This window comes from Pseudophryne corroboree, chromosome 5 (genome assembly GCF_028390025.1).
Source record: "Pseudophryne corroboree isolate aPseCor3 chromosome 5, aPseCor3.hap2, whole genome shotgun sequence".
Taxonomy (NCBI): Eukaryota; Metazoa; Chordata; class Amphibia; order Anura; family Myobatrachidae; genus Pseudophryne; species Pseudophryne corroboree.
The window spans coordinates 551,950,236-551,968,892 of record NC_086448.1 but is presented as its reverse complement, the minus strand read 5'-3'; positions in this window follow the sequence as shown (position 1 = coordinate 551,968,892).

Sequence of the window (18,657 nt, the reverse complement as noted above, 5' to 3'; positions counted from 1 at the left end):
GTTGTGTTACGTTATTGGTCAGCCTGTTGCTGACGCTGTTCATGCCGTTGACTTGTTTTCTGTTAAATGCCATGTTGTACGACGTGTTTGAGGAGTGAGCTGGTATATGTCCCACCTTAGTTAACAATAAATCCTTTCCTCTAAATGTCCGTCTCCCTGGGCACAGTTCCTATAACTGAAGTCTGGAGGAGGGGCATAGAGGGAGGAGCCAGTTGACACCCCTTTCAAAGTCTTAAAGTGCCCATGTCTCCTGCGGATCCAGTCTATACCCCATGGTTCTTGAAGCATCCCCAGCATCCTCTACGGACTAAGAGAAATGGATTTACAGGTAGGTATCAAAATCCTGTTTTCTCCCTGTAGATCATACAGATGAGGCGCTGACAGGGAGCGCTGCCCTCCTCATAACTCCAGCATACCTCTGCGGTACCAGGGAGTTATAGACAGAGGGGAGAGTGTTATAACAACTATTTATCCTATTAAGGTTATTCACTCAGCGCCGGCCATTTATTATATTAACTGCCTACTGGGGCATTGTGTGGCTGGCTCCTTATACTCTGACTCTCTGAAGGTACTCTGGGGAAACTGTGTCTGACATTTTCCTGTGTGTGTGTGTGAGCATTTATCCACATTACCATGTCTAAGGGCTCTGTATTCTGTGCTGCAGAGAGTGTATCTTCTCCTGAAGAGTCTATCCCATGTACTCAGGACTGCAATGTGCTTTCCCAACCTGTCAAATCAGAGCCCCTATGGGTGGATTCTTTAAGGGGAATGATATTACTGATTTCATCTAAGATGTCACATAATGAGAAAGAAACGCAGTTTTTGAGGAAGTCTGTAGAGGGGTTACAGCATTCAGCTCCTACTCCCTCCCATACCCCACCTACATACCTTAAGAAACGTACACTTGCCCAAATAATGCAAGTTGACACTGATACAGACTCCAATACAAGAGATGGTGATGGGAATATGCAGTGGGGGGGATGCATCCCTTGCTAAGGGGGTGCAGTTGATGATTGAAGCCATTAGGGATGTTTTGCATATTACTGAGAAGGTATCTGAGCCGAGGGAGGAATCTTATTTTACAGAAAATAAGAAATCCTCTCTCACCTTCCCTGCTTCTAAAGAGCTGAACTCTTTATTTGAAAAATCCTGGGAAAGCCCGGAGAAAAAAAAAAAATCCAGATCCCTAAAAGAATTCTCATTGCTTTTCCTTTCCCTGAAGAGGATAGGAAGAAATGGGAAACACCACCTATAGTAGATGCTTCTGTATCTAGGTTGTCTAAAAAGGTGGTTTTACCTGTCCCTGGTTCAACCGCCCTCAAGGAGCCGGCTGACCGCAAGATTGAGACTACGCTCAAATCTATATACACTGCTACAGGCGTGGCTTTAAGGCCCACTATTGCTTTGCGTGGATTTCTAAAGCCATAGTAAAGTGGTCAGGCACATTACTAGAGGACTTAGATTCTATGGATAGGTGTGACATTCATTTATTTTTGAGTCACATACAGGATTCTGCTGGGATCATAGTGGAGGCCATGAAAGACCTTGGAATGCTAAATGCAAGGACTACTTCCATGGCGGTACCAGCATGCAGAGGACTCTGGCTATGCCAATGGACTGCAGATGCAGAATCCAAGAAAAGTGTGGAGAACCTACCCTTCACAGGTCAGGCTCTGTTAGGGTGGATGCATGGATTTCCATGGCAACTGCGGATAAGTCAACCTTTTTACCCTCAGCAGCTCCACCGACTAGGAAATATTTTCCTACATCCACTCTGCAGTCCTTTCGGACCGCAAAATTTTAAAAAATCCAAATCCTTTTCCACCTTCTTTAGGGGTGGTCGGGGAAAATCCAGAAAACCTGCACCAACAGGTTCTCAGGAACAGAAACCAGGTTCTGTCTTTTCCAAATCGTCAGCATGATGGTGGACTTCCCAGCCTGGGGATCGGGCAGGTGGGAGCAAGACTAAAAAAAATTCAGTCACATCTGGGCGTCATCATGCCTAAACCCCTGGGTGACGGAAATTGTTACCCAGGGCTACAGACTGGAGTTTCAGGATCTCCCACCTCACAGATTCTTCAAATCAGGCTTACCAGTTTTGCTGACAGAAAGTGCTATCCTGCAGGAAGCCATTCAAAAATTGGTCAGAACAGATGTTATTGTTCCAGTTCCACCTACCCTACACCACAGTGGTTATTATTCCAACCTGTTTGTGGTGCCGAAACCGGATGGTTCGGTAAGGCCGATTTTAAACCTAAAATCATTGAACCCCTACTTAAGGGAATTCAAATTCAAGATGGAATCTCTGAGAGCGGTGATATTAGGTCTGGATGAAGGGGAATTCCTAGTATCCCTTGATATCAAGGATGCGCACATTCCGATTTGGCCGCCTCACCAGGCTTATTTGCGCCACTGGATTGTCACTATCAGTTCCAAGCACTGCCGTTTGGCCTCTCCACAGCACTGAGAGTGTTCACCAAGGTTATGGCAGAGATGATGCTACTCCTCCACAAGCAGGGAGTGAACATAATTCCATATCTGGACGATCTCCTGATAAAATCGTCCTCCAGGGAGAGGTTGTTGCAGAGTATTGCTCTCTTAACTCGACTACACCAGGATCATGGGTGGATCCGGGATCCGGTCTGAAGATCGACAGTGTCTAGGTCGACAATGTTTAGGTCGACCACTATAGGTCGACAGTCACTAGGTCGACATGGATGGAAGGTCGACAGGGTTTCTAGGTCGACATGTGCTAGGTCGACAGGTCTAAAGGTCGACATGAGTTTTTCACTTTTTTTTTTCATACTTAACGATCCACGTGGACTACGATTGGAACGGTAAAGTGTGCCGAGCGAAGCGGTAGCGGAGCGAAGGCACCATGCGAGGGGACGCGGTGCACTAATTTGGGATCCCGGTCACTTTACGAAGAAAACGACAAAAAAAAAAAATCCTCATGTCGACCTTTAGACCTATCGACCTAGCACATGTCGACCTAGAAACCCTGTCGACCTTCCATCCATGTCGACCTAAACATTGTCGACCTAGATACTGTCGATAAAACGAACCACACCCGGTGGATCCTGAACCTCCCAAAGTCACATTTAGAACTGACAAAGCGACTGCCCTTCCTGGGGATGATACTCGACACGGTAGTGCAGAGAGTATTTCTACCGATAGAGAAAGCGTTTGTGATCCAATCAATGGTACGGGATGTCCTAAAGCCAGCCTGGGTATCGGTTCATCAGTGCATTCGCCTTCTGGGGAAGATGGTAGCCTCCTACGAGGCTCTTCAGTATGGAAGATTCCATGCAAGGTCTTTCCAACTGGATCTCCTAGACAAGTGGTCAAGATCACATCTTCACATGCACCAGCGGATACACCTGTCCCGAAAGCCAGAATTTCACTCCTCTGGTGGCTGCAAACTTCTCACCTACTCGAGGGCCGCAGGTTCGGGATTCACAATTTGATACTTCTAACCACGGATGCAAGTCTCAGAGGTTGGGGAGCAGTCACCCAAGGGGAAACTTTCCAAGGAAAGTGGTCAAGTCTGGAATCCATCCTTTCGATCAACATTCTGGAAGTAAGGGCCGTATACAACGGCCTTCTACAAGTGGCACATCTTCTGCAAGATCAGGCCATTCAGGTTCAGTCGGACAATGTGACAGCAGTGTCCTACATAAACCAACAGGATGGAATGAAGAGCAGAGCGGCAATGATAGAGGTAACAAGAATCCTCCTCTGGGCAGAAAACCACACTGTGGCACTATCAGCAATCTTCATTCCGGGAGTGGACAACTGGGAAGTGGACTTCCTCAGCAAACACGATCTCCATCCAGGAGAATGGGGCCTCAACCCGGAGGTGACAAGCCGTTGGGGTGTACCTCAGGTAGACCTGATGGCCTCTCACCTCAACAAGAAGCTTTGCAGGTACTGCTCCAGGTCGAGAGACCCACAGGCAGTGACAGTGGATGCACTGGTAACTTTGTGGGTGTTCCACTCAGTGTATGTGTTCCCTCCACTTTCACTCATCCCAACAATTCTCATGATCCTCATTGCTCTGGACTGGCCAAGGAGGGCTTGGTACGCGGATCTTCTGGAGTTGCTCTGGAGGATCCGAGGCCTTTTCCTCTTCACAAGGACCTTCTTCAACAGGGGCCATTCACCTATCAAGACTTACCATGGCTACGTTTGGCGGCATGGAAGTTGAACGCCAGATCTTAGCTCGGAAGGGCATTTCGAAAAAGGTAATTCCTACCTTGATACAGGCTAGGAAGGGAGTAACGTCTAAATATTACCATTGGATTTAGGAAAAAGTATGCATCTTGGTGTGAATCCAAGAAGTATCCAATGGTGGAGTTTCAATTAGGATGGTTTCTCCTCTTTCTGCAGGCTGGTGTGGATGCGGGCCTATGCTTGGGCTCCATAAAAGTACAGATTTTGGCCTTATCCATTTTCTTCCAGAAATAATTGGCTGCCCTCCCTGAGGTTCAGACTTTCTTGAAAGGGGTTCTGCACATCCAACCTCCCTTTGTGCCTCCTACGGCACCTTGGGATCTTAATGTGGTGCTGCAGTTCCTGCAGTCGGATTGGTTCAAACCTTTGCAGGAGGTGGACATCAAGTTTCTTACTTGGAAGGCAGTCACACTGTTGGCATTGGCATCTGCTAGACGTGTCTGAATTGGGCGCTTGTCTTGCAAGAGCCCCTATTTGATTTTCTATGAAGATAGGGCTTGCTCAGAATGCGTCAGCAATTTCTTCCTATGGTTGTGTCTGCTTTTCATATCAACCAACCTATTGGGGTGCCAGTGGCTATTGACTCCTCAATTACCTCGAAGTCCTTGGATGTGGTGAGGGCTTTGAAGATTTATGTGAAGAGAACCTCTCATCACAGGAAAATCATACGCTTTGTTCATCCTTTATGATCCCAACAAGGTTGGGTGTCCTGCTTCTAAGCAGAAGATTTCTCGTTGGATCAGGTTTACTATGCAGCATGCTTATTCTACGGCAGGATTGCAGTGTCCAAAATCCATTAAGGCCCACTCTACTCGTAAAGTGGGTTCTTCCTGAGCGGCTGCCTGGGGTGTCTCGGCTTTACAGCTTTGCCGAGCTGCTACTTGGTCTGGGTCGAACACGTTTGCTAAGTTCTACAAGTTCGATACTTTGGCCTCTGAGGACCTAAAGTTTGGTCAATCTGTTCTGCAGGAACCTCAGCACTCTCCCTCCTGTACTGTAAGCTTTGGTACATCCCCATGGTACTAAATGGAACCCCAGCATCCTCTAGGACGTAAGAGAAAATAGGATTTTAATTACCGATAAATCCTTTTCTCGTAGTCTGTAGAGGATACTGGGCACCCGCCCAATGCTTCGTATTCCTGCATTGTTACTTGGTTCAGTATTGTTGTTTCTCTGGCTGGGTCCACAGGATTATCCACAGGATAACATTGGGATATTGTCGAGCGACAGCGAAAATGGCACCAACACGGTCACAAGCTTTCTGGCCTCCCAGGGTGCATTGGGGCATCCACTATATAGTCCCGCCCACTGACTCAGTCAGATCAGTTTTTTGCTTGGTGCGGCAGGAATCCGCATGGTCACAGGGCTGCTGTGAGAGCAGCCTCAAGCTTTTATTATTTTATTTTTATAGACTTACTATATTGTTTTTGAGCGACTTATCTTAACAGCGTCTTAAACGCATTCTAGAAAGAGTCGCTCCAACAACGCTTACCTTCGGGTATCAGTGCTGTCTCGACGGGTGTCTGTGTCGGATGTTCTAGCAGGTCCAGCAGACGTAACCAGGCTGTGGCCGGAGCATGGGGAGACAGTGAGTCTATGGACTTCCTCTTACTAGAGGGGTCAGGACACAGCTACACTGACTTTGGTGGAGACTACAAACAGTGTGTTGATGCGCCGAACATCTAGAGTGCGACAGCGCTACGCTCCGGGGATCATAGGCACCAGGACTAGGTAGAGGCCGCGATCCTGGGAGTTTAAGTCAACAGGGGGATTCAGACGCTCTCCTGGCCGTCCCTCCTCCGAGTTCATGGCCAGTTCCCATGTGTTTCTCGTTTCATGAACTAAATGACCTCACTTCCGGCTCAGACGCTACCACGAGGGTACTCGGTCGCAGCTTAGACGCTGCGGGTTGTGCACACTGGAGATAAACCCACCCAGACCGAGTCGCAGGCCTTAGCGTCTGCATACACGTGTAAGTCGCTCAGCGTCCGTGTCCGTTGGTGAGCGTCCGTGTCCGTTATCAGTTATCAAGAGTGGCAGTGTACACCAGTAGCGTCTGAATCCACTCAGCGTCTTACGAGCGTATTTGCTTGGATATGGAAGTGTGGTGAGTCTCTCTGTATCCCGCTCTACAGAGGCAGGGTATACAGTACTAAAAATTCTCTACTTCTTAGTATGCATTGTTAATTTTTAGTACCTATTGCATATGAGACCTGTATATTACTGTGTTTTCTGCATGCTATGTTGAAAAAAGAACCAGTTTAAAACAGAAGTACAATTTTCCTACTTATGTATAAGTTGTTATGGAGGTTGTATTCTCATATGACAATGTCTAATGCTTTAACATGTGACTGACTGCTAGTATGTGTGCTGATTTTTCTGTGTAATGTCAGTCCTGTTCTGACCCTCAAATCAGGTGTACTGTGGTCAGATTGATCTCACCTCTATATACTGACATATAGGGTGATTTTCAGTCACAAATTGTTTAGTCAATAACAGTAGCTTCTACAAGCAACCAAGGGGCAGGTAAGACTAAAGGGCCCTACACACATGCCGATTTTTTGAAAGATATGAACGATCTCGTTCATAAATGAACGAGAACTCGTTCATATCTTTCAGTGTGGAGACTCCTGCGATGAACGATGCGCGGCCCCGCGCTCGTTCATCGCTGGTCTCCCGTCGGCTGTGCATGCAGGCCAATATGGACGATCTCGTCCATATTTGCCTGCACTTCAATGCAGCCGCGTGACGGGGGGAGTGAAGAAACTTCACTCCCCCCGTCACTGCCCCCCCGCCGCCGGGTCGCTCGTCGGCCGTATCCGCCGTCGGGCAGCTCGGCGGCGGGTCGGCCAGTGAGTAGGGCCCTTAAGACAGATGCGTCTGTGTGGCAGACTACACAAGATGATACATCGGATGATGATGATACAATAGATTCAACTCCGTATGATGATCAGTCGCAGAGCTTTTAGTTCAGAAGATGTAGCTGAACTTATTAATGCTGTAAAGGCTGTTCTCTTGCTGGAAGAGCCAGCCAAGACAGTGTTAAAAGCAAAAGCACCTGTATTTAAACGAACAAAATCAGTGAAAGCTGAATTCCCAGCGTCAGATGAGCTGACGGAAATGATGGATGAGTCTTGGGCAGCGCCCAGTAAAAAGTATAAGATTCCTAAGAGATGGAATTCTTATTATCCATTTCCTGCTGTGGATTGTTCGAAAAGAGAAGCTCCTCCAAAAGTAGATGCACATGTTCTGCGACTCGTGCATAAATCTGCTTTACCACTGTCATCTACCTCATTGAATGATGTCACAGACCGAAGGGTAGAGAGCCTGTTGAAAAATATTTTTTCTCTAGTAGGAGCAGTGGTAAGACCTGCTATGGCTTCGGCCTGGGTAGCAAAGGCAATGGGCGAATGGATAGAGCAGGCATTCCCAACCGCGGTCCTCAAGGCACACCAACAGTGCAGGTTTTAGTGATATCCAGGCTTCAGCACAGATGGTTAAATCAAAATAACTGAGGTACTAATTAAGTCACCTGTGTTCAAGCCTGGATATTACTAAAACCAGGACTGTTAGTGTGCCTTGAGGACCGCGGTTGGGAAACACTGGGATAGAGGAACTAGAGAATGACATCCCTTTTCCTACTAGGGAGCAAGAGGATCGTTTTTGCCGTTTAAGACAATCTGCCCAGTATTTGGAAGAAGCAGCAATTGATGTAGGCACAGTTGCTTCTAAAGCTTCAGCCTTGACAGTAGTCGCTCGCAGAGCAGTTTGGCTACGGACCTGGAAGGCAGATGCGGAGTCCAAGAAAGAATTGGAAGCATTGCCTTTTGTTGGTAATATATTATTTGGAAAACCTTTATCGGATATCCTAGAATCAGAGGCTGAATCGAAAAAGGTCAGATTTCCGGCTGCTTATAACCCTAAGTCCAAGGGTTTAAAATTTCGCTCATTTCGTTGGCAAAGCAAAGCAAAAGCTAAAGAGGAGCCTAAGCAACCCCAGTTTAAATCCAGGGGCAGGAAGCAGTGGGCTAGCTAAAAGCCAGCTTCCAAACCTTAACAGAAACCGTCAGCCTGAAGAGACGGGCCTCCGCCTGGAGGATTCCAGGGTTGGGGGCCGACTCCTTCTTTTTGCACACATATGGCAACAGTCAACAGCAGATGCTTGGGTGCAGAAGATAGTATCTCAGGGGTATGGGTTCCCATTCAGGAGGCAGCCTCCTCAAAGATTTTTTTGCACCAGCCCATCTCGTATAGAGTCGAAGGCCAATTCCCTGCAAGAAGCAGTCCAAAAATTACTGCAGTCAGGTGTGATTGTCCCAGTACCTCCATCACAAAGGGGACAGGGGTTTTACTCCAATCTATTTCTAATCCAGAAACCAAATGGGTCATACCGACCAATTCTAAATCTGAAAATGTTGAACAAGTACATATGGATCCCGAAGTTCCACATGGAGACGTTATGCTCCATAATGTTGGCTATGGAACCGGGAGATTACATGGTATCTCTGGATGTACGGGATGCTTACCTACATGTGCCTATAGCACTATCACATCAGTGTTACCTCAGGTTTGCCATCCTCCAGGAACATTTCCAGTTCCAAGCTCTGCCGTTCGGGCTAGCTACAGCACCCAGGGTGTTTACCAAGATCATGGTGGTTATGGCAGCTTGTTTGCGCAAACAAGGGATAAGAATATTCCCATACCTCGACGACCTGTTAATCTTAGCACTGTCACAAGATTTACTGTTGAGCCATCTTCAACAGACGATAGTTTGTTTACAGCGACACGGGTGGCTCATAAATTGGGAAAAGTCGTCCCTGAATCCGTCACAGCGGATGGTTCATTTGGGGGCCATATTGGATTCAGACCTACAGAAAGTTCTCTTGCCAGAGAAAAAGATAGTCAAGGTGCAGGTCAAGGCTCATGAAGCGTTGCAAGCCCAGACAATGTCAGTCCATGCAGCAATGCGACTGTTGGGTCTGATGGTATCAACCTTCGACATGGTGGGATATGCGCAATTCCATTCCAGACCGTTGCAGCACCTTATTCTGACCAAATGGAACGGAGATCATCAGACGATAAAGAAGCAGATGATAAAGAATCCAGTAAATGTAAAAAAGGTCTCTAGCGTGGTGGCTACAGACAGACCATTTAAACAAGGGGAGACCCTTTTGGATAAAGGAGTGGCAAGTCCTGACAACAGATGCCAGCCTGCAGGGCTGGGGGGCGGTACTCGGAAGCCTATGGTTCCAAGGAAAGTGGACCGCAAGGGAAAGTCGCCTGCCAATAAATCTGTTAGAAATAAGGACCATTTACTTGGCTTTGGTTCAGGCAAAGGACAATCTACAAGGAAGACCAGTCCAGATCCGCTCAGACAATGCGATGTCAGTAGCATACCTCAATCATCAAGGAGAAACTCACAGCAAGAGTCTGATGGAGGAAGTATTTTAAGTAACTCCCATTCTAAAATGGGCAGAACTCCATCTTCCGGTATTGTCAGAACAAGGGACCCAGGAGCGGTCCTGGTAGACGCACTGTCAGTAAAATGGAGGTTTCAGCTGGCATATCTGTTCCCTCCAATATCTGTTACCCAGAGTAGTGAGAAAGACAAAACAGGCAAAAGGAGCAATGATTCTAATAGCTCCAGCTTGGCCAAGAAGGCATTGGTACACAGATCTGTTGAGAATGTCCGTGGGAGCACCGATACTGCTCCCTCCACGTCCAGATCTGCTAATGCAGGGTCCTTGTTGTCACAGTCATCTGGATCGCCTGTATTTGACGGCGTGGCTGTTGAAACCTCTATCTTAGAGGCTAAAGGATTTTCGAAACAAGTAATCCAAACTATGCTTAGAGCAAGAAAGCCTTCTTCGGCCCGTGTGTATCATAGAATATGGCAAGCCTATATTCATTGGTGTATTGGAAAAAATTTAAGTCCGAGATCTTTTAAAGTAGCTAGGATTTTGGATTTCCTTCAGGCAGGATTGGATAAAGGGTTGAAGGTTACTTCCTTGAGGGTTCAAGTTTCAGAGTTAACTGTATGGTTTCAGCAAAAGATTGCTGATTTACAGGATGTACGTACGTTTTTTCAAGGAGTAGTACATATTCAACCTCCATTTGTTCCTCCTGCAGCTCCTGGGATTTGAATTTAGTTCTTAAATTTCTCCAGGGTCCTTTGTTTGAACCACTTGAGAGAGCAGCTCTTAAGTGGTTAACGGTTAAAGTTCTTTTTTTACTGGCAATGGCGTCAGCCAGAAGAGTGTCAGATTTAGGAGCATTATCGTGTAAGTCTCCTTTCCTAAGTTTTTTTCCAGACAGAGCAGTTCTCGCTATCTTCCAAAGGTGGTATCAAAGTTTCACCTGAATGAAGAGATTGTAGTCCCAAGCTTTTCAGGTATCGGTACTATCTGCGGGAGAAGCATTGCTGGACGTGGTCCGGGCTTTAAGAATCTACATAGATCGTACTAGTGCCATCAGGAAAACAGATTATCTCTTCATCCTCTACGGATTCCATAGAAGAGGATGGCCTGCTAGTAAACAGACGCTGGCGAGATGGCTCCGAATGGTAATATCAGAAGCTTATTCTCATGCAGATCTCCCTATTCCGGCTAATGTCTCTGCACACTCTACACGTAAGGTAGGTCCTTCTTGGGCAGCACAACAGGGTGCTTCAGCAGAACATATGCAGGGCAGCCACATGGTCTTCCATAAACACATTCATTAGACATTATGCCTTGGATACTTTTGCCTCTCATGACGCAGACTTCGGGCGAAAGGTCCTCCTGTGCAATCAGGAGCGTCCCCACCACTAAAATGGCTAAGGGAGTCCCAATGTTATCCTGTGGATAATCCTGTGGACCCAGCCAGAGAAATATACATTATGGTAAGAATTTACCGTTGATAACGTGATTTCTCTTATGTCCACAGGTATCCACAGGGATCCCACCCTGATGCATCTGATTTGAGGATCTAGACAATCACTAAAACCTCTTCCTTCTTGTATGGAAGGGTGTGCATGTGTGTTCTTATCGCCTGTACAGGTCTCTGCCTGGTGTTCCTGCCTAAAAACGCTGTGGAAAGAACTGATCTGACTGAGTCGGTGGGCGGGACTATATAGTGGAGGCCCCAATGCATCCTGGGAGGCCAGAAAGCTTGTGACCGTGTTGGTGCCATTTTCGCTGTCGCTCGACAATATCCAAATGTTATCCTGTGGATACCTGTGGACATAAGAGAAATCACGTTATCAACGGTAAATTCTTACCATAACGTATATTTCAGCCGTTGCTGAATTGTTCCGAGTTGGTTGGCTTGGCTTTCTTTTTTTGTTATATGTGAGCTGGTGTGAATCTCACCACTATCTGTGTATTTCCTTCTCTCAAAGTATGTCTGTCACCTCGGGCACAGTTTCTAGACTGAGTCTGGTAGGAGAGGCATAGAGGGAGGAGCCAGCCCACACTATTAAACTTTTAAAGTGCCAGTGGCTCCCAAAGGACCCATCTATACCCCATGGTACTAAATGGAACCCCAGCATCCTCTACGGACTACGAGAAAAGGATTTACCGGTAGGTAATTAAAATCCTATTTTGAGATTCCAAGGTGGTACTGGTGGAACATATGGAGACATTATGCGAGTAACGCCCTGAAGGAAAGTCTGTACTTCAGGAATAATGTCCAATTTCCTTTGAAACAGGATAGACAGGGCTGATACCTGTCCTTTGAGTGATGATAACCTAAGTCTTGCTGTAAGAAAGAAAAGCAGGGATAAAAGAAAACTCTTAGGTTTAAATTAGTTCTGTTCACCCAATAAATATACCTCTTCCAGATGCAATAATAAATTTTTGATGTGACTGGCTTTTGAGTCTGGATCATGGTATTTGACGTGACGATGCAACCACATCATTCTGCAAAACTCTCTCCCCCCGTGGAGTACTAGGGAAGAAGCGGAGTGGGATCTCAGTGATGGCGGTCTGGTGCTCACCAGCGAATATACATCCCCCTTGGCAATGAACATTACCCTTGGCAGCAAGCATGTATCCCAGAGCATGCAACCCCTGGCAATGAGCATGTATTCCAGCGCATAGAACCGCTGGCAACGAGTATGACACCCAGCACATGACACTGCTGGCAACGAGCTTGACACCCAGCACATGAAGCCCCTGGCAATGAGCATGACAGCCAGCGTTTGAAATGTTTCGAATGCAAATGTTTTTTTTTCCTGTGGTTGACGAGGCCTGTTTCAGGGTTAAAAACTAGGGTGTAAGGTAATCTTTTCCTACAAGGCCATGCCTATTTTAGTGAGGTCACACCCATTGTAGCTAGGCAATGCCTCTCACCAGGAGCACACATAAAATAGGTTATTTTTATGGCTATGGTGTGGGGCGCTTTTTTTAATGTCTTGGGTGGGTGGGGGGGGGGGGGGCGACACTTTTTTAAATTCTCACACTGGGAGCCAAATTGTCTAGAAACAGCCCTGATTGGAATCAAGACTTCCTGGCTGGATCAGAGACCCTGAAATGGTCAATTATCACCAGACTGCAACCCTTGTTCAGATTTCTCTCCTCCAGCCACCAACGAAGGGACTGAAGTACTTGGAGTGATAATTTGAACAACTGTCTTTTCAGATGAGGGTCTGACTTTACCCAGTGATGTAATAACTGGTTTTGCAAAGGACAAGCATGAAATCTGGTGAAAGGTACAGCTTTGAATGGAGCCACTGTTCTCTACAGTAATTGCATGGCCCTGAGGATTGAAACACTTGGCAGTCTGAGGACCACCTTTGTATTTCGACTGGAGTTCCTGAACCTTCACCTGAGAAAGGAACACCTTTTGACACAGTGTGTCAAAGAGGAGCCCCAGAAACATAATTCTTAGAGATGCCAATTTTTTTTTTGCCAAATTTATGATCCCCAAAGTTTGCAGCAGTTCAGTAATGACCTGCAAATGTTGATACATAAGGGCTACAATATACACCCTGATCAAAAGGGTCATCTAGGTATGCTAACACATTCACTCCCTCTTTTCTTAACAGAAGGATCATTTGTGAAAACTCTGGGCATGGTAGAGATGCCAAAAGGCAGAGCCTGAAACTGAAAATCACGATTCCCTACCACAATCCTCAGGAGACAATGATGACCCCTCCATATGGGAATATGAAGGTAAGCATCATGTAGGTCTACTGATGCCAGGAATTGTTACTTTTCCATAGAACCAATTACGGTGGTTAATGACTCCATCTTGAATTTCTTCAAATGGAGATAGGGTTTTAGCTATTTCAGATTAAGAACGGATCGGAATGACCCTTTTTGGTTTGTCCCCTTTCTAATTTTGGTACAGAAACAATTACTCCTGAACCTGACAAAGCCTGTATGCCTTTTTCCTGTTCACCTCCCTTGGGAGGGGTAACCAGAAATTTTTCTGGAACATGACTCTTTAGGTCTAAGATATATCCTCTTGTGACCAGACCCTTTACCCAATGATCTGGATTGGAATGACTCCAAGTATCCTTGTACAGGAGCAACCTGGCCCCCCACTCGAGGACAGGTTCCTGGCTCTAAATAGTCATTCAGATTGCCCTGCATGCTTTACCACATGTAGGTAGGGCCTGATCCAACAAGCCCTCTGAAGGTATCACTGCGGATGCCTCTAGGCATTCCTCGATAGGCCTGAAAGTTCCCCCTATTGTGGCCACTAAAGGAACCAAACCTGGGTTTAGCCTTAGATGTACGAGAAAGGAAGGGACTTTTACCCCATAACCTGGGAAATTATTTTTAAAATTCTCAGTCAAACAGGAAACCACTTTCAAATGGCAGAGCCTCTAAGGCGTGTTTTAACTCCATATCTGCCTTCCACGATTTCAGCCATAATGAGCATATGTCCAAAATAGCAAAAGCAGAAATCTGAATCTGTATTGGACCATGTCTAAAGCCTCACCCACAAAACCAGAGCTTCCGTGACCTGATAGACTATGGCACTGGCTTCAGATATATTTCCTGGCAGAAACCTAGTGACCATTTCAGGCATCCAGTCATTGATGGCTGGGACTACCCAGACGCTAGCCAGAATAGGCCTCATGGAAAAACCTGTCCCAGAAAAAATGGATTTTTAGGAATGATTCAATCCACTTATCCCCAGCCTTCTTCAACATTACAGACTGCGCTGTGGGAAGGACCGTATTCCCTACTAACCCTGCAATGGGAGCATCTACCATGGGTGGAACTGTCCAGGGCTTGGTATCCTCTTCTGGAAATGGATGAAGAACCTTTAACCCCTTAGGGATACGAATTTATGATCATGTTTTAACCAGGCCTCCTTTATGATTACATCAAAATGAGAAAATCCAGGAAAAACACACCTATTTCTTCTTGCGTTTAAAGAAAGAACTGGAACTGGGTTCAAGAAACACTGTTTCTTGAAGATGTAATGTCTCTCAGACTGCATCAATAAGCACAAAAACCCCTAAAATTACTGGAACTCTTCCTGCCAATTGGAGTAGTCATCCCATTCATAATCCAGTTCCCCTTATTCTTGAGAAGAGACTGCTGAGGCTTCATCTCTCTTTAGGGATGATGCCCTGCGGGTCAGACAATGTCCCATCTCTTGGGCCCAATGAGGCTCATTAGAGGACTTGGGCACCCTAACTGGCTGAGAACAGAGCAATTCTTGGGAGTGACGTAACTCACTTATGGCCTCTGTAATAGACATGACCCAACCACGCATGCCCAGCTGTGCGGTCGATTCACCCATAGGATAAGCAACACACCCTGAGAACAACTGGTACACAAAGACCCTGGTTCTGTACAGGATTTAGGCAATTTTCTTTTCACATTTTATGCAGGCAAAAGCAGTCCCTATTTTGGAACCCATGTCTGACTTCTCCATGATAGAAAAAGGAAGACAATACTATATCATATAGAATTAACTATACAGAAAAACAGATTAGTTTTGCACAGAAAATCATGTGAATACACTGCACCAGTGATACTGCCCAATAAATGAAATGCAGTAAAGGACTAAGGGGGACATGTACTAAGCAGTGATAAAAGTGGAGAAGTTGCCCATGGCAACCAATCAGCATTGATGTAACATTTATAATTTGCAGACTATAAAAGTATAAAGAGCAGCTGATTGGTCACTGCTTAGTACATGTCCCTTAAATGCCAATAGTCAACCACACTAAGTTACATACCCATAGTAAAAACTCTGTTACTGCTTCTTAGCTCTTTCAGCAATCCCCCAGTGAAATGAGTCCCAGTCAGACAGCCAGCAGCTCTAACTCCCTCCAAACCATAGTTTGTTTGCAGAGTGAGTCTTTTGCACTGACTGCCCAACTGTTGCTCGTTATCCTGAGTGATTAGGGCGTGGCCCTGGCTTGCTGCGACAGCAAAAGAAAAAACCAAAGACCAGCTCACTCTGTAACCTGACACCAATGGTTGCTGACACATTGGGAGGCTTTAGGGCTGAAACACACACTCCGGTTTTTCCCGGATGGCAAAAAGCCGGACAAAGTTTGTCCGGCTTTTTGCCATCCGGGAGAAACCGGCAGTGTCTATCACACAGGACGGCTTTGAGCCGTGTGTGATGCTGTGCGCATGCGCAGCATCAGACACGGCTGCAGAAGAAACCGTTGTGTGTGAAAGCTCCCCTTCACACACACGGTTCACTGGCTCCAAAGACGGCCCGGCGGCCGCCCGGCCGCCGGACCCTCCAGTGGTGAGACCCGGCTGCAACCCGGCAGCCGGGCCGGGGCCGTGCAGTGTGAAGGGACCCTAGCCCTCACACTGTTAACTACAATGCCGGCACGGGAAAAAGCCGTCCGGCTTTTTCCCGGCCGGCAACAACCGTGTAGTGTGTTTTAGCCCTAAGGGCTGTAACACACTAGCCGGTTTTCCCTGGATGGCAAAAAGCCGGACAAAGTTTGTCCGGCTTTTTGCCATCCGGCAGGGTCTTTCACACACAACGGCTTTGAGCCGTGTGTAATTCTGTGCGCATGCGCAGCATTAGACATGGCTTGGAATAAAAAAACGTTGTGTGTGAAAGCTCCCCTTCACACACACGGTCCACTGCCTGCAAAGACGGCCCGGCGCCGGCCCGAAAACCGGACCTTCTAGTGGATATTTCCGGCTGCAACCCGGCAGCTGGGCCGGGGCCGTGCTGTGTGAAAGGACCCTACCCTTCACACTGTTAATTTTAATAACGGCACGGGAAAAAGTCATCCGGCTTTTCTCCGGCTGGGTCCACAGGTTATCCACAGGATAACATTGGGATATGCCGGAGCGACAGCGGAAATGGCACCAAATAGTCACAAGCTTCTGGCCTCCCAGGATGCATCGGGGCTACTCCATATAATCCCGCCCACCGACTCAGTCAAATCAGTTTTTTGTTTGGTGCTGCAGGAGCCGGACCATGGTCACAGGGCTGCTGTTAAGGCAGCCCTAAGCTTTTATTATTTTATTTTTATAGTCTTACTATGTTTTGAGTGATCTTTCTTAACAGCGTCTTAAATGCATGCTAGAAAGAGTCGCTCCAACAACTCTCCACCGGGTCGCAACAACGCTTACCTCCGGGTACTAGTGCTGTCTCGGCGGGCGTCTGTGATGGATGTTCTAGCAGGTCCAGCAGACGTTACCAGGCTGTGGCCGGAGCATTGGGAGAAGGTAAGGCATCGGTTCCACTTACTAGGGGATTCCGGACACAGCCGCACTGTATGGAGGAGACTACAAACAGTGGTTGACGCGCCGCCACTCTTAAGTGATCCAGCGCTATGCTTTAGGGCTCATAGGCGCCAGGACTAGGTTGAGGCCGCGATCCCTGGAGTTGATGTCAGCAGGGGAAGTCAGACGCTCTCCTGGTCGCCCCTCCCCCCAGTTCATGACCAGTTTCCGTGCGTCTCCCGTCCATGAACTGATGACCTCACTTCCTTCTCAGACACTACCACGAGGGTACTCGGTCGCAGCTTAGGCCGCTGAGGTTGTGTACACTAGAGTTGCCGCCGAGACCGGGTCGCAGACAGGAGCGTCTGCATAAACTCATCGTTCACTGAGCGTCTGTCCGTTATTGAGCGTCTGTGTCTCTAATCAGTTACTGGAGCGGCAGTGTACACTAGTAGCGTTTGAATCCACTCAGCGTCTTTCGAGCGTATTGATCGATCCTGGAAGTGGGGTGAGTCTCCCTGTATCCCACTCTACTGAGTAAGGGTTATACAGTACTAAGATTCTATCTACTTGTTAGTATAAATAGTTAATTCATGTACACAATGCATATGAGGCCTGTACAGTACTGTTGTTTTCTGCATAACATGTCTGAAAAACTTGTGGTAATAGCTGTTTAAAAATAGAAATGCAGTAATTGTACCCCTAAATACTGGAGAAGTATTTTTGTGGTTGATTATATTCTCATATGACAATGTCTAATATTTAACATGTGACTTTCTGCTAGTGTGATTGCTGACTTTTATATGTTTGTCAGTATTGTTTCTGAACCTCAATTCAGGTGCTCGGGTTGTGGTCAGATTGATATCACTTCTATATCTATATAGGTGATTTTCAGTCACAGAGAGTGTAGTATTTGTAAAAATGGATTATTTACCATGTCTGTGAGCGCCAAAAGTGACGAGGATACTTTATCAGGGACTCCTACACCCTTAACATGCCTATCTTGTAAAGTAGGAATTTTGGATGGAATAGCCCAGTATTTTACTTATGAGGGGTTATGTGCAAACTATTTTGCGTATCGGCAAAGTAAAAAGCAGGATCTGGTTCAGCAACCAGTAGAGCCACCATGGGGTGTGTTCGCACAGACCTTGTCTACAATAGTGGACAGATTAACATCTGCAGTTCCACCCCCGGGAATAGGTTACACTATTTTACACTATATTACACTATACACTAGGTTACACTATATTAACCCATACATGCAGCTCCCTTCTTATGGTTTGGTTCCAATGGCTTCTATAAGTAGCCAGGCTATAACCAGGGTAGATACATCCATGTTACAGACTACACAAGATGATACAACAGATGAGGATACAGTGTATTCAAATACCCCATATGATGATCAGTCGGAGGGTTTCTGCTCAGAGGATATAGCTGAGCTTATTGATGCCATGAAGGCTATTCTGTGTCTGGAGGAATCAGCCAAAGCAGTGTCAAAATCTAAAGCACCTGTGTTTAAACGTCCAAAAACAGTTAGGACTGAGTTTCCAGAGTCAGAAGATCTGACGGAAATTATGGAAGGACCTTGGGCTACACCCAATAAGAAGAATAAGATTCCGAAAAAATGGGATTCTTACTATCCTTTTCCAGCTGCGGACTGTTCAAAAAGAGAAGTTCCTCCTAATGTAGATGCACATGTTGTGCGACTTGTGCGTAAATCTATTTTACCATTGCCGTCTACCTCACTGAATGATGTCACAGATAGAAGAGTAGATGG